We start from the raw sequence: 14,399 nt of genomic DNA, 5'->3' as shown, positions 1-14,399 counted from the left end.
GGTTATTTGATCCCTAGTGTCGTCGGCGACGCAGGAACTCGTAACGCAATAAAGCAAAAAGCTAATGGCCCTCGTTACTTCATTGTTAGGTGATAAAGATCGACGTAACGTCGATCGACGCTCTCGAACAAGTACATTTCACGCGATAGCGTTTAAGCAGCTTGAATGAAAGAACACTCGGCTTTATCAGCTACCTGCACTCCATTAGGTATGCGCTATTCATATCTGAGACTGGCATTTCTCATCAGCGTCGAGACGTTTGTGGATCGTTAACTTTTATGTCGTTGTTCTACTTTCTTCTGCATGGTCGGCCTACTTGCTACCGTAAAAGCACTATTGCGCGGTATCGTGACTACGATATCGAATTGCTTCTTGCACGTTCGCGCGCGTTCTATCTGACACTCGTGAAATTGTACTCTCTTTTACAAACAACACCGCTCCTGCAGTCCGAATAAACGAGAGTGCGCTATATATGATAAAGTCGATGATATCTTAACACCTCTATTATTTCTAATATTTGTGATAATAGTCTGGATTTGCTTCAAAATTGACTATAATTCTGTTTTGTTTGATATTAATATACAATGCAAATTTAAAAAAATTATGGAATACTTGTTTTATATCATTATTCAACTAATTTCATAACGGATACATTATTTTTTGAAGTAGGTTGTATGTAGAATAAGAATAAATTTTACACTATTTATTAATATAGAATTCTTAATTTCCGATATTTAAAAAAACTGTTAAGAAATACTCGTTGCGCCTCAAGCTTGTTAGACGGTTTTTCGTCACAAATTAAATGTCCATTCAGATGCGATTGCGCCGTCTCTCCATAGCGCTACAAGGGTCATAACAATTATCTTACAATTCTCGCCGCGTTAGAGCAGGCTCTAACACTCAAACGATTCAAATCTTCCGGTCTTGCAAGGGCAGCGAGTTCAAAACTAATTGACCGTGGGGAGAACTCATTAAAAGTGCACTCCGGAACTCGAGACGCCGGTGGTTCGTAACGACTGTTGTAATTCGAGCTGGATCCTTCCGTGACACGTAAACGGCAGTCTTATGCCACTATCTCAACAGCTGTGCCGATCCCTTTTACTTTTTGTTTACGGACCCAGCCGTGTCCTACTTTTGAGCTCATCTTCATTGATATATGTAGAGATGATGTGTGGGAAATATGGTGATCGATTTATATGACAAGAAAATTAGAACGGTCATAATAGTTCCGTGTCAAAATTTGAATATTGTTGTTTTAAAATTATGCACTGCAAGAAACAATTTTTTTGCATTTTAGTAAATAGATATTAATTTGCGTATATATATAACTGTGACTTTATTTACTAAAATAAAGAAAATTTTCCTTTTTATTAGTATGATATGTATTCACTGATAAAAAAAAAATGTAAACTTTACTATAAAATGCAGAAAATGTTTTTTCTCACAATCAGTGTGTTTATAGACAAAGGTACAATGGTACGGTACAAAGATTCAAAATCATTCTTGAATCGAATCTGTTGAAATCAATTACAGGACATGAATCAATTATAAAATTTATCACGAATATAATTGATTTATTAGAGTCATCTGAGTTTTATTGGTATAGCAGGATGTATTTCGTTAAATGTTAAGCAGTAGCTTCGCCGAAAAGGATATAAATAAAAAATATGAACGACATGGTACAAACATACAAGATCATTCTTGAATCGAACTCATTTGAATTAATTGCAGACATGAATCAATTATAGAATTTGTCACGAATATACCTGATTTATCGGAGTCACCCGGAGTTTTATTAGCGCGGCAGGATGTATTTCGTTATATATCAAGCGGCAGTTTCGCCGAAGAGGAAATGGAAATAATCAGCTTAGCCGAGCGACTTCGTTAGATTGACAAAAGTTTGTCCCTGGCCAAATTCCCATTCCGAGTTTTTTTCTCGATAGGATCACGGCGAAGCTGGCGATGCGGAGATAAGAGAGATTGGAGAAAATATAGGAAATCTGAGAGAGGGGATTTCTGCGAGGAGAAAGTTGCACATAAAGAGGAAAAACGTTCTGATAGGCGTATCGAACGCGCAGCTGTCTCCGCGAGGACGATTTCTATGGGATCTCCGAGATACGTAATACTATCTCTTTGAGTTATACAACTGGCGCATAGTTTTCGTGTCAACGTTCAGCCGCGCAAACGTGTCCGTTGTGAAAGACGATATTAGGTAATCAATTATCCGCGGAGGAAAGGGCGAGCGCAACGGACAATTGACGAAAGCGAAAGTATACAATTATATGTTTATTGTATCCACTTACACTGCATATTTTCATTACAGTTGCAAGAACTTTATTTAATATTTTAAACTTTAAATAATTTTTTAGATTTTTACATTAACAGGTAGAGATTAATTCAATCAATTAAATAAATATTTTTCCGTATGTTAATAAGAAAGAATATCTTTCGTTTTTGTATTATTATTTAATATACGAAATTGAAATATTGGTTCGATTTATAAGATATTGGGTTTCTTGTTTCTTTGCCGAATGATAAGTCTAGATACTGAGTTAATTTAGATATAAACGCGGAAATAAATCGCGCATGAGCGTGAAGTGCGAGAACACCAACTTGCAATATTGGAAGTCACAGGTGCTCGGCTTTCTCTATCCGGAAACTATTGTTTTCTCATAACCCGTTCATAACGGCTGGCGCCTCGTATGTTTCTTTAGGATCACACCAAGAAATTCCAAACGCTGCCGGCGTCGAAGCGCGCTCGCGTTTCATTCGGATTCGACCTAAGACAACAAACAGACGGTTTCCTGCCGTGAAAAACGTATAACCGTTCTCTTCTACATGCAACTTCTTTGGACCACCGTGATGTAACTTTTGATGCCGTACTGTACAACTATCAAGCTGCATTACTGATAACAGCGAAGTTCATTCGTTTGAAGATTCAGTCTCAGCGACGTTTAGAAAAAACTTTACTTAAAAATGCATCATGTCATCTGAACAATCGTGCAGCTAGATATTTCACCTCAACATTGTCACATGTGCCGCATACCTTGTCACTTTAATAAATAACGACAGAAGTAATTTGTTGCAAAACTTGAAAGCAGTCTGGAGTCTGGATTTATCTGGGACATGACGTTGTTTTTTTTTATTGGCACTTTACGACGTCTATGATATATTCGCCTGGCAAATTTCTCACGCGTCAGAGACGGAAGTTGTCCGTCCAAATCCAGATACAGATGACCGGAAGAAATCGACATCCGTGTCTTGAGATCATAGTTGCACATCGATCAACTTAAGTCTCCGGGGTGTGGGAGGGTCACTTCTCTATCTGCGTAAACAGTGGTTTGCCACGGGGATCACGTTTCTCCGTCGGGGACCACACCCGGCAGCCTGTTAGTATTTGCACGCGGCGTTAGTTGCCCCTGGGCTGCATGTGGGGTACGCACGTGCGTGTCCGTCCCGTCCTATCCGAGGCCTTCCTGATGTGATAACGTCCGAGATAACGTAGCCGATGCATTCGGAATACTTAAGAGAAAGGCCGTACTCGGCCGTACATCTATACCTTACATTTTCGAGCTTTGAATTTCACCTCCGTTGTAATATATCGCCGTTTACATTTAAGGAATGCAAACGTTAATAGAATAGGGGAGCTGCTATTGGAAACTCAATCATCGCAACTGCGCAAATATTGTCTTATTGTGCTATTTAATTGATTAAAAATCAATTAAAAATACGTTGAAAGCATGAATGTAATTCGAAAACATAAAACGATCTCATCAAAATCTTTTATTGCTTTTATACTTTATTCTATGTAATTTTTTTATCATGCTTGATTAGCTCATTAAATAGATTTTTACTCCGTAATATATAACTCGGTTGACATTTTTCTCGGTTTCTCAATCGAAAGAAGTCTAATCTCTAAGGAAAATTCTCTGTTATGATCTGGACATACATAGAAACAAGTATGCGCACACACAGAAAAGTACATACTATTTAAGTAAGTAAATATTACTTATTCTATTTGATAAGTTTGTACAGAGTGTTTCCTAAGTAAGTATAAAAAATTGAAGGGAATATTCCATGGCTTATTTTAAGAAGAAAAGATCTTATAAACATATGCCCTAAACGGCCTAAACTGCTTTGTTTTCAAAATACAGGGTGTCAAAGATGCATGTCCCTGGTGGATCTAAAAATGTTTTATCGGTAACTGGAAAAACGGTTCTTAACATCAGATGTACGCATACCAAATTTGAATAATTTTAAACGTTTTTCAAATTTTTGAAAAATTTTTTTACAACTTTGACATAGGACTTTTTTTTCCTAAAATAAGCCACGGAATATCTCCTTCAATTTTATGTACTTACTTAGAATAAACCCTGTATATCCGCAAATCTTCCATAAAGTCATCGCAAGTATCACATATGCTCAAAACATATTCTAGATCTTAGCAGGTCTAGTACTTCAAACGAGAATATTTAATTCAAGAATTCGGTTTACTTACTATGTATATAGAGTCTACGGCAGAGAGAAGCATATACTCCAGTATATTCTTGAAAGAAGAATAAATTCTTTTTTCGAGCACAAAATGACAAGCTTTTCTAAGACTTGTGCCAAGTATATCTTAAAACTATTATTAAGAAAATAGTCTTTGTTGAAGAAAACTATTGCTTAAGACAAATAAAATAAGTAATTGCTTTCCTCGGCTGTAGAATGATATTTTTCTGTGTGCATTTTGTACGAGATGGACACTATGGACAGGTTTGATTATGCTGATGTGGACTAGCAACCAGTAACGATCCTGTTGCGTTACTGTCACGAAGCAACGAAGAAAAAGTCAAGCTCTGAAACGACTTTCAGTAATTCTAGATAAAAACTATTTACATGCAAATTTCTGCTTACACAATTCTAAGAAATTGTAACAACCGCGTTGTACAATTGGTACCATTGGTACCACGTTTGCTCTGCCGCAAACTTGAAAATTACACATATTCATACGTACTCATTTATTGAATAATTAATATAGCTTCGCAAAAATGCAGAAATTAATAATGCTCTTTATTTATCATTATATCGATTACTGACGAGCCGCTGTGCAAACTCATTTTTGTGCAACCTAATACGCGAGATGAGCGTAACGCCGACGCTAATGCGAGTGCGATGTTAAAATTAACGCTAATGGAAATGCAAATGATACCGCGACGTGAAAAAGAGTGAACCGTGCGGATATTAAAAAATGGCGGGGAGAAAGGATATCGCGTGGATAATTGCGCGCGGTGCACGCCAAATGAGCAAATGATGGTCTCGGCGAGCGGCGGCAAAAGGGAATAAGATACAAACGCAGAACGTGGAATAGGGAACATCCTCTCGCCGTTGCGACAATACTTCTCGTTCTATTCCTTTCCTCCCCTTTTTATACCCTCTTTATACCGATGTCCCATTGAATGCAACTTATGGAAGTCCGTTCCGCAAAGTTGCCTCGCGGATTTTCGTGGGGTGGGCCGTAAGCCTCCACGTCGTCGACAATGGCCTTCCATTCCCGCCCCCGCCCTCTCATCCCGTCGTTCCCGACCGCAGCAGTTTCTCATTCCCTCCATCCAGCAGCTCGCTGGACCTGAGGGAAAGGGTCGTGAGAAGGTGGCGGTGGGTTGAGGTCGCCACTCGAGGGGGGAGATGAGGATGTGCGGCGCTCATTCCGGCCGCAAGATTTAGAAGCCAATTTTTGCGAGCATTGACCAGACTCCTTTCCCTCCACCCCGTTGATCGTCCTCCTCTTTCTCTTTTACCGCGTATCCGCTTCCTCCGCTCTCCTTCCTCCTTCTTTCCGGCACTGGGGGATCGGAAGACTGCCGTTGAAAAGAAGCTCAGAAAATACAGCTGGCCGTTGACTGACCGCCGAATCGCTTTTGCACGAGGAATACGACGAGAGAAAGTAGAGGAAGGAGGATGCCCTCCGATTTCGTATTCTCGGACTCTGATTTGAAAGTATAACCGTCCGGGCTCTGAGTCAGTATCGCGTAACGATCGACGAAAGGATCGTGTTTTGATTTATGCCACGACACTTTGCACGTAATGTTTCGAACGATCCGCGTTCTATTATCCGTGATTTCTTTGGATTTATCAGATTTTATGGCCGGAAAACGCGACCGCTTGTTGCGTGGCATATTCCGGCCGTTATCACAGAAACTATGATGTATGATTAAGGGATAAAGTTCTGCGACTTGTATATTCCATGGTAATTTATACATTTATACATTTTAATATTTTATATGTTTTTCTTGCTCTTCTCGCTGGTTTCTAAAAAGGAAAAACTTTTTGCTTAGATTTGAATCTTTTTTTATGCATTGACCGTGTGTAATGGCTTATCTAATAACACTCGAGAAAACCGAAGTGAAACGATATTCCGTACGTGATTTCCAACCATTTTATCGCAAATATTCTCAGATACAGATCTTCCTCGGAGATCGCAGTTTTACGTGGTGAGTCGCGCTCGTCCTGCCGACGCGACAGATCGAGTCAATGGAGCAGCAAAGTTTCCTCGCGTTTTATCACCGATCATTAAACGTCCTCGCTAATATTTTACGCGCGTCGCGTCTGGAAATTCCACGGCGTCTACTAACGAGGGCTGCTGGAGCGATCAAACGCTGTACGAATGACGACGCTCGGCGAACAAAGTCGAGACTGCCCGTCCAAGATGCCAAACGCTCCAAAGATGAAATTAGAGTAGATGACTGTTGTCCATAGGTCTCACCCCTTTCACTCACACTCTCTCTCTCTCTCTCTCTCTTTCTCTTTCTCTCTGTTTCTCTTGAGAGTTAGGAGTGCGGCATAGTGCCAAGGACGAAGGCGCGACTAGACGAAGACAGGACGGAAGAGAGACGTCGGGAACGTCCTCGGGTACACGCGCAATTACTCTCCCTCATCATATCCGACGCCGGTCTTTTCATTACCCTCCTAAATGGCGCATGAAGTGCCCACCTATTCTCCCGCCACCTCACCCCCGTCCTTGTCCCCCCTTTCGGTCATTGAAGTTGAAATACCGCGGATAGGTGAGGCGGCAGAAATATACGCTCTGTATGTCCCAGTCCAGTCTCGCTATAACGCTACTGCCGCAACTCTAATAATTACTGGTACCCCGAGAACAATGGGCCGTGCCTGTCATAACTGTCATCTACCGCGGTGCCGCGCCGTCGCGTTATTTAAGACTCTCCCAGCTTATTACTTCTAATGGCCGGCAAAGTTACGAGCGCTTCTTTCGCCGGCGACTGACCCGCGGAAACTCGGGTACTCGAACTGCAATAGCCGACGTCTCGTAGATTGGATAAGCGCGACGCTTATCGGAGGTCGCCAGCGATCGAGTTGGAGAGCATCCAAGCGAAGAGTAGGTAAGGCCGGAAGACACCAAAGTTGCGGAAGATGTTTTATCTCGAACGTTGTAGTTCGAAATCTATTCACTCGTGAATAATTGACGTACAACAATGGGAGGATTAATCAAAAGTTGAAATTATTAGCGAAAGTAAAGATAGGCGTGCAATTTTTCAGTCTTATCTGTGTGCGTGATAGTTCTCCTGATTCAGGAGAATCAAACTTTAAATGCGTAGAGGAAATCGTCTTTTACTTGATGTCAGAGTGTAACGATGTCCTTTTACGCGTGCTGAAGCAAAATTTAACGCTAAACGACGCTGCGGAAAAGCGTGGATTGTCGACGAGATTGTCATCTTAAATTTTACGGCGCTGTAACGCTCGCGTCGCGTCGTTACGGAATTATTGAGGTCATCAAAGTCGTGTTACGATAACATATCTACCGGCACCGCTTTTTCACGGGCTGTCTTGGTGTCGCGGTACATAAAGGAACGTATTCGAGATTTTTTTTTCGAGCGGGCCGGGGCATTGTGCGACTTTAGTGTCTCTAATTTCATAGTCGCGAGCATAATGTATCTCGGCGAATGAAACGATTATGGCGCGCGCGGAATATTTCCCTAATCGTTAATCGTATAGGATTACGCCCAGATTATATCGAAGGTACCACTGTGGCCACAAATGAAATTTACTGCCTAATCGTTATTAACTAATGGGCATGAATGGGGGCTCGTAGAAATTATGCATTTGGCGTCATTAATCATTTCCCGCATATACTGAGTTCAGCGATTCGTTCGCGGAGAAGCGTGCAGTCGTCGCGCATAAAGTATGAAAAGTTTTCGCTTTGTTTTACATTCGTATTATACTCTATTCTATTCTTCTTAGCTATCCTATTTCTTTTTCTTATATATTTTTTTAATTTCTTTCTTTCATTCTTTCGTCGACCTGATTAAAATATCTTAGATTGCGGCGATGTGCGACTCGTGTTATTTTTCGACGAGCCGTTTATATCAAAATATCTTGTAGAATTCAAAGCAATGATATATCTCCGGGATCGGAGGTCGGTATTCGGAGGTCTCCCATCGGGAATTCGAGCATCACTTGAGCGACCGCCTTCCAAGTATGACGAGTACGTGTGTCATCGCTCGAGTGCGCGCATACAGATCTTCTCCGTAGATAGACAGACAGGCTGGCAGAATCGGGGGGACGCTGCTGGAGAACTTGAGGAACTCGAACAGATGCTCCGATCACTCGGTAGCTGATGCATGCCTCACGCTCGTCAGATAACTCGGCTAAATTCAAAGCGGACCGCGAATCGATAAGCTGCTATCGCGGCTTGAGCTTAACCAGAGACCAGCAGGATCCCAGGGATCGCGCGACTCGTGCTGCCTCTTTCTGCAGAGCGCTCTTGTAGACCAGTCCACCAATGTATATATCTTACGGCGTGTCTTGATAACGGTCCCGCGCGGTACTCGTTTCGCAGGGTACCCGCACGCGGTCAGAGTCTGGAACATGTTTTAAAAACATTGATAAGTCTTTAAAAATTAGTTGCTTTTTTCTATCGCAGCGACGTTCACGATTAGAATGGAATGTCACTTTTTATTGTGATTTAATTACTCGCTTATACAGATTTAGAAGAATTTGGACTGGTTTTTAAAGAGGATTGAGAAAAAACAACATAGTACAGGATAAAAATTATTATGACGTTCAGAATTTTTTAAATTAGCGATAAAGCTTCACGTTATTTAATTAATAGGTATTTATAATGAGATAACACATTAATTTACACAAAGTATAAAGAAAATATATACTCGTTTTTTTTTTTTTTTTAATTGAATTGCGCATTACTAGGGAATCTAGGATATCTGATTAAAATCCCAACTTAACTCGATACCCACTTTTAATGCGGAGAGCAGCGAGGCAAAAGCCAACTGGTATAGGAAAGTTTTAATTTAATTCGGCGGTCCCGCGCCGAAGTGGTCGGCCCGCGTAGTAAAATAGGGGATGGTGCTTCTGTCGCTGCGAGCGACAAATTACGGATGACCAGCGAGCTAACTCGATTGCCCACCATATATACTCTTCTTACCTCGATGCGTTGTCGAAGAAGTTAATATTACACCTTATTTCAACAGCGCAGAGTTACGAATGGGAGTTTATTGTAATAAAATATTTCTACAGAGAGAGAGAGAGAGAGAGAGAGAGAGAGAGAGAGAGAGAGAAAAGAGAAAAAATTCAGATAATAATTTACACTTTTTTTATTAAACTGCAATAAAACGATAAAAGTTGTTTTATTTTGATAACTGAATCGAGTTCGTGCTAAAGTTAACTGTGGAATCGTAACGACACGTCATTATTTCTCTTTACGTCAAAGAGAGGTAAAAAAATGGAACTTATGGATGTACTTTGTTATCGAAGACTTTCTTTCGTTTCTCTTCGACCCGGTAATATCAGGAGCGTGACGGACGAGAAGTGCGCGCCGTATTTATTTTCGCAAAACGAGTCGATCGGTCCGAGCACCATCAATCGAGAGCGTTCCAACAGAAACACCACGCATGCATGAGAAGGCAAGAAGGAAACGCCACGGACTTAGGATAATAGCGTTATTATACTTGCGGAGTCGATCGTATCGTAGGACGAGAACCAGACCCGTTGGTTGGAAGTGTGAAGGTAGATACGAGAGGAAGAGAGAGAGAGAGAGAAGGAAAGTTTCGAGAAGGACCCGTCGTCTAGTGCTAGTGGACATTCCGAGGGCGACGTCTGTGTTCGAGAACGTTTATCACACGTGCGTGCGATAATACATACCGCCGTGTGTCCATGATGGAATCGAATTTATGTACGGAATAGGCGGATTATCGTTTCGACCGAGAGGGCAGGTCACCCGATACCTCGGGGGTCATCTTTCGTCAAAAGTCTTGCCCTTTCGTCGTCCCGCTAGTTCTCGTCGCGCAGATGCTACGGGTCAATCGTCGCCGAAAGGTTGGATCCCTGCAATGAATTATTGCTTCAGGACTTTACGTATACGTGCCGGAGGTTCGTGTACGGCGATAGTTCATGGTATGCGTACATTTGTGTTCGTGTATTCCTAAGCTGCATCTCGACAAAAGCGCATCGCCGATTTGATACAAATGACAAATTACGTTTCTGAATGAAACAATAATAATTATTGTCAGCAATTTTTTGGAGAAAGCGTAGACTTACCATACTTTGATAATATAATTTTATATATAACAGTTTTACCCATCTTTTTTTTTACTTGTTCTGCTAATTCTCGGTCGGCTAGATTTTAGCTTTCAGGCATTAATCATTTCTTGCATAACGTAATATTTGGATGGACCATAAGAACTGCGGTATTTTAGATAAATAGTTAGAAAATGCCATTACAAATTTTCACGACAATTTCAATTGTGATTTTAGCATTATTAATAATTCGAAACAATACTATTAATACAGAAACACTAAATTTTAATTTTACATATAAAAATTCGACATTTATTATACGAAACAAGGAAACAAAAATATATAATTTCTCAATACCTAACGTCACATGGTCAGATGAAATCAGATAAAATATCTGACACCAAAAAATCAAATTTTTCATACGTAATAACATTCCCCCAGGTTAGGAGTTAGGCAACAATGAAATAAGTGCGCAGGCTTTTATATCTACCATTTCGCGGGCCGCCGAGTAATTTGTAAGTCATTTTTAACTTTACACATCAACACGAAAATGTTGATCCGGCGAAATAATTTTCAACAGAAAAAACGAACTCAGCTGTACGTATTCTTATATTTGATTATTATTCCTTCTACAAATCCGCTGAATTAATTTTGACTAAATCACAATTGTTACAGTATGGTCCACTTCGGAATCAATGTTGTTGCGTTAATTGTAGTTGCGTTAATTTTAGTATAAGAGTATGTAACGTCTAAACTATTTCGAAATTTGGACTTAATTGTTATTTGACACTGAAGATGGGCCCGAAACGTTTGTCAATTTGTTTCCTTAATACAGAATTTTACAACATTTCCATCTAGTTGCGGCTCGATGCTCCTTTTTCTGTGATTTATTTATACTCTTGGAGGGTTGCCATCCCGGCTTCCAAGAGGTGGCGATCGAATAAAAACCGACAATTTTTGCTCGGACTTGAACTCGGATCCTCCGACTCACCAGACCAGGGTAATAACTATGCCGGAAACCATATAATGATTTGTCAATGTAATCTTTTGCATTCTTTTATTTTATTTAATACGAACATTATTATATGAGAATTATGAATTTTATTGTTCTCGCGCTAATTTCACAGCGTGCACGGCGATAAACCTTCAACGAAATCGCCGATGTCCCGACAAAGGCGAGGGTGCTTCTGTACCTCGCGAGGTGCTCCTCTATCTCGCGAAACACAAAATGTAGCGACATATATTGCAAGATTAGCTCTTAAAATTTTTTTAGAAGCACTTCGTTTTACTAATTTATTAAACATACTTGCTTGATACCCGTGCTTCGCTACGGTATGTAACTATAACTTTAAATCTATTTTGACTTTTGAATTATGTTTTGAAGCATTTGTATGGGTAACCTTTGTAAGCAAAAACCAAGTCGATATCTCATCGAGCCTAAAAGATATTGAGGAGAATTTGTGAAAACACATTTTACCCTTTTTCAGCCCGTTAGGGGTTGAATTTCTAGAGGGTGCTTATGGAAGGAATATATATAATTCCCCGATTTTTATTGTTTCTAGGTTTAGGGGTTTGGGATGTGCGTTGATGGGTCAGTCAGTCAGTGAGTCAGTCAGGATATTTGTTTATATATACATATAGATCACTTTTTTAAATTTAAATTAGATCGAATTGTTTAATAATTATTTCAAAGAAAGACAACATAAAATGTAAGTTTTACTCTGTATGTCATGAGAAAAGATATGTGAAAACGAAATTATATCGATTTTATATCAAACGCACGTAAAAAGAAATTTATTGATTATATCAAGAGACACACGGTAGCGAAGTACACGCGGTTTCTTCTTACGCGAAACGTATTTACTGCTTAAGAATAGAATTGGGTATATATAACTAAACGATTCCGATCTGAATCCATAATTCCGAAAAGTTCCATAATTCACGCTCGGAATAAAGAAATAAGCGAGCAAAGAGCCGACCGCGCGAAAACTTGCGATACTTTTCTTCATTTTGAATTACTTTATTATTTTAAAATCATTTCTTACTCACACAGATCGAAATATTAATGAGAAAAGAATTATCGTCTCAGGCAATGCGCTAATACGGGTCCATGAAACAATGCGAAGAATATGCGATAATAGCCCATTTATCGAAATACAAAAATCGAATGTTCGGAATAATCGGCGTATTGGCGTACATTAATTCTGTAGGTAGATATATTAAACATCATTAAATATTATAAAGAAACAAGCGAGCAAAGAAGCCGACCGCCGCGAAAGCTCGCGTTACTATTCTTCATTTAAATTATTTTAATCGTCTCTCTCTTAGTCTCTTTCCCAGATCGAAATATTATTATTGAGAGAGGGATTATATCGTGCATTATGCTAATATGGATCCGCGAAACATCGCGGAAGATATGTGATAATTAATTAACAGCCCATTTATCGTAATACAAGAAACGGAATATATATTATTCGGCGTACACCACGTTAATTCTGTAGTCCGTACCGCTAGGTAGGTATATTAAACGTTATCATGCAAGTATTCGGCGGCGAGACCGTTGGCGCGCGGGCGCTCGACTTTGTTTCTTCGTAAGCCGCGGCGCGGCGCGCCGCCGCGCCCCGCGACGGTCGCGCGTCACGCTATCATTTTATTTACGTTCCGATGGCTCCGATGCTCGAGCCGGACGGACAGCCGAGTGAAGGGCTCCGTGTGCGTAGCGCTGTTACATCGCGATGGCAATCACGATGATATCGCAGGTATATTAAAGAAATGCAGCGTTCTTTATTAACCATCGGGATTATATCCCGTTTGCACAATCGACTCTCGCTGTTCGCGACTCACGAATGTTGGCGAAGCCGCTGGTCGTTGCGCAGCAGGCACGCGCCTCACGCGCGTTTACAGAAAGTCGAGTCGAGAAAGATGAATACAGAATTAATATAATACGCCGAATATTCCGTTTCTCGTAATTCCGTTCCGATTATTGGCCGTAAATCTTCGAACGGTTTGCTCGTTTCAATTCGGCTGTTTACGGCGTTGATTCGACTCGCGTCGTAGCTGCGCGGCGTCGGTATGAAGTTAGCCGCGCTCAGCGAGAAAAGCAGCGGTGAATCATCGGATTTAAATAATAGAAGTGCGCTGTAGAACGCAGATCGTTTCATCTAGGCATCGTGTCTAACAAAGTGTCGTGATCGTATGATTACAGATATAACCTCATTCTCGATCGCGATATATTGGACAGCGGTTCCGTGAGCGGCTTCTGTGCAACGGAAAGAGGACTGGGTGGAGGAGGAGGAGGAGGAGGAGGAGGAGGCCTGACAATCTAACCTAACCTAACCCTGTTCTGAGAGGAGGAGGAGGCCTAGCAAAGGCATCGGGCTTTGACGGAGCAACTCTGCGGTGAGTATTATTTCTTATCTTAAAATTAATAGTTCTTTCTCATTTACTCTTGAGCCGTTTCATCTGGATAAGTTAGAAATAATTAGAAAAAAAGCGTAAAATCTAAAATTTTAATAAGGGATTCTTGTAAAGATAATTCTTGTAAAAATCTTTTTCCGAAAAAAAGGTAATTATATTAAATATTTAATTGTGTGAAAGCCAAATTAGACGCGCGTAAAAAGTATTTTTTGAAACGTTATTTTGGGCATCTCTAATTTGAATCTTTCGTTTTTTTGTTACAGTAATACGCAGATCGTTTAATCTCGGGAGTGTTGATTTGTTCGTGATCGCGAAATATTAAACAACGCGAGTGTCCGCGAGTGTCCGCGAGTGTCCTGTGCAACGGAAAGAGAAGGAGGAGAAGGCTTGACAACACATCAGACGTTCTGAGAGGAGGAGGAGGCCTGGCAAAGGCATCGGGCCCCAGCGGA

General features: G+C 40.6%; 1 long non-coding RNA gene across 1 annotated transcript in view; it reads left to right on the top strand.

Moving 5' to 3' along the window:
* Window positions 1-13,820, top strand: part of LOC143903015 (uncharacterized) — a 177,158-nt gene extending 163,338 nt beyond the window's left edge. The window contains exon 7 of the long non-coding RNA XR_013258566.1: window positions 13,736-13,820. This is a non-coding gene — a long non-coding RNA (uncharacterized LOC143903015). The remainder of the gene's footprint in view (window positions 1-13,735) is intronic.
* The last annotated feature ends 579 nt before the right edge of the window (window positions 13,821-14,399 follow it).

The sequence above is a fragment of the Temnothorax americanus genome, unplaced genomic scaffold (assembly GCF_048541705.1).
Source record: "Temnothorax americanus isolate GAGA-0224 unplaced genomic scaffold, ASM4854170v1 Scaffold42, whole genome shotgun sequence".
Lineage (NCBI taxonomy): Eukaryota > Metazoa > Arthropoda > Insecta > Hymenoptera > Formicidae > Temnothorax > Temnothorax americanus.
This window is presented reverse-complemented; position numbering and strand designations above follow the sequence as displayed.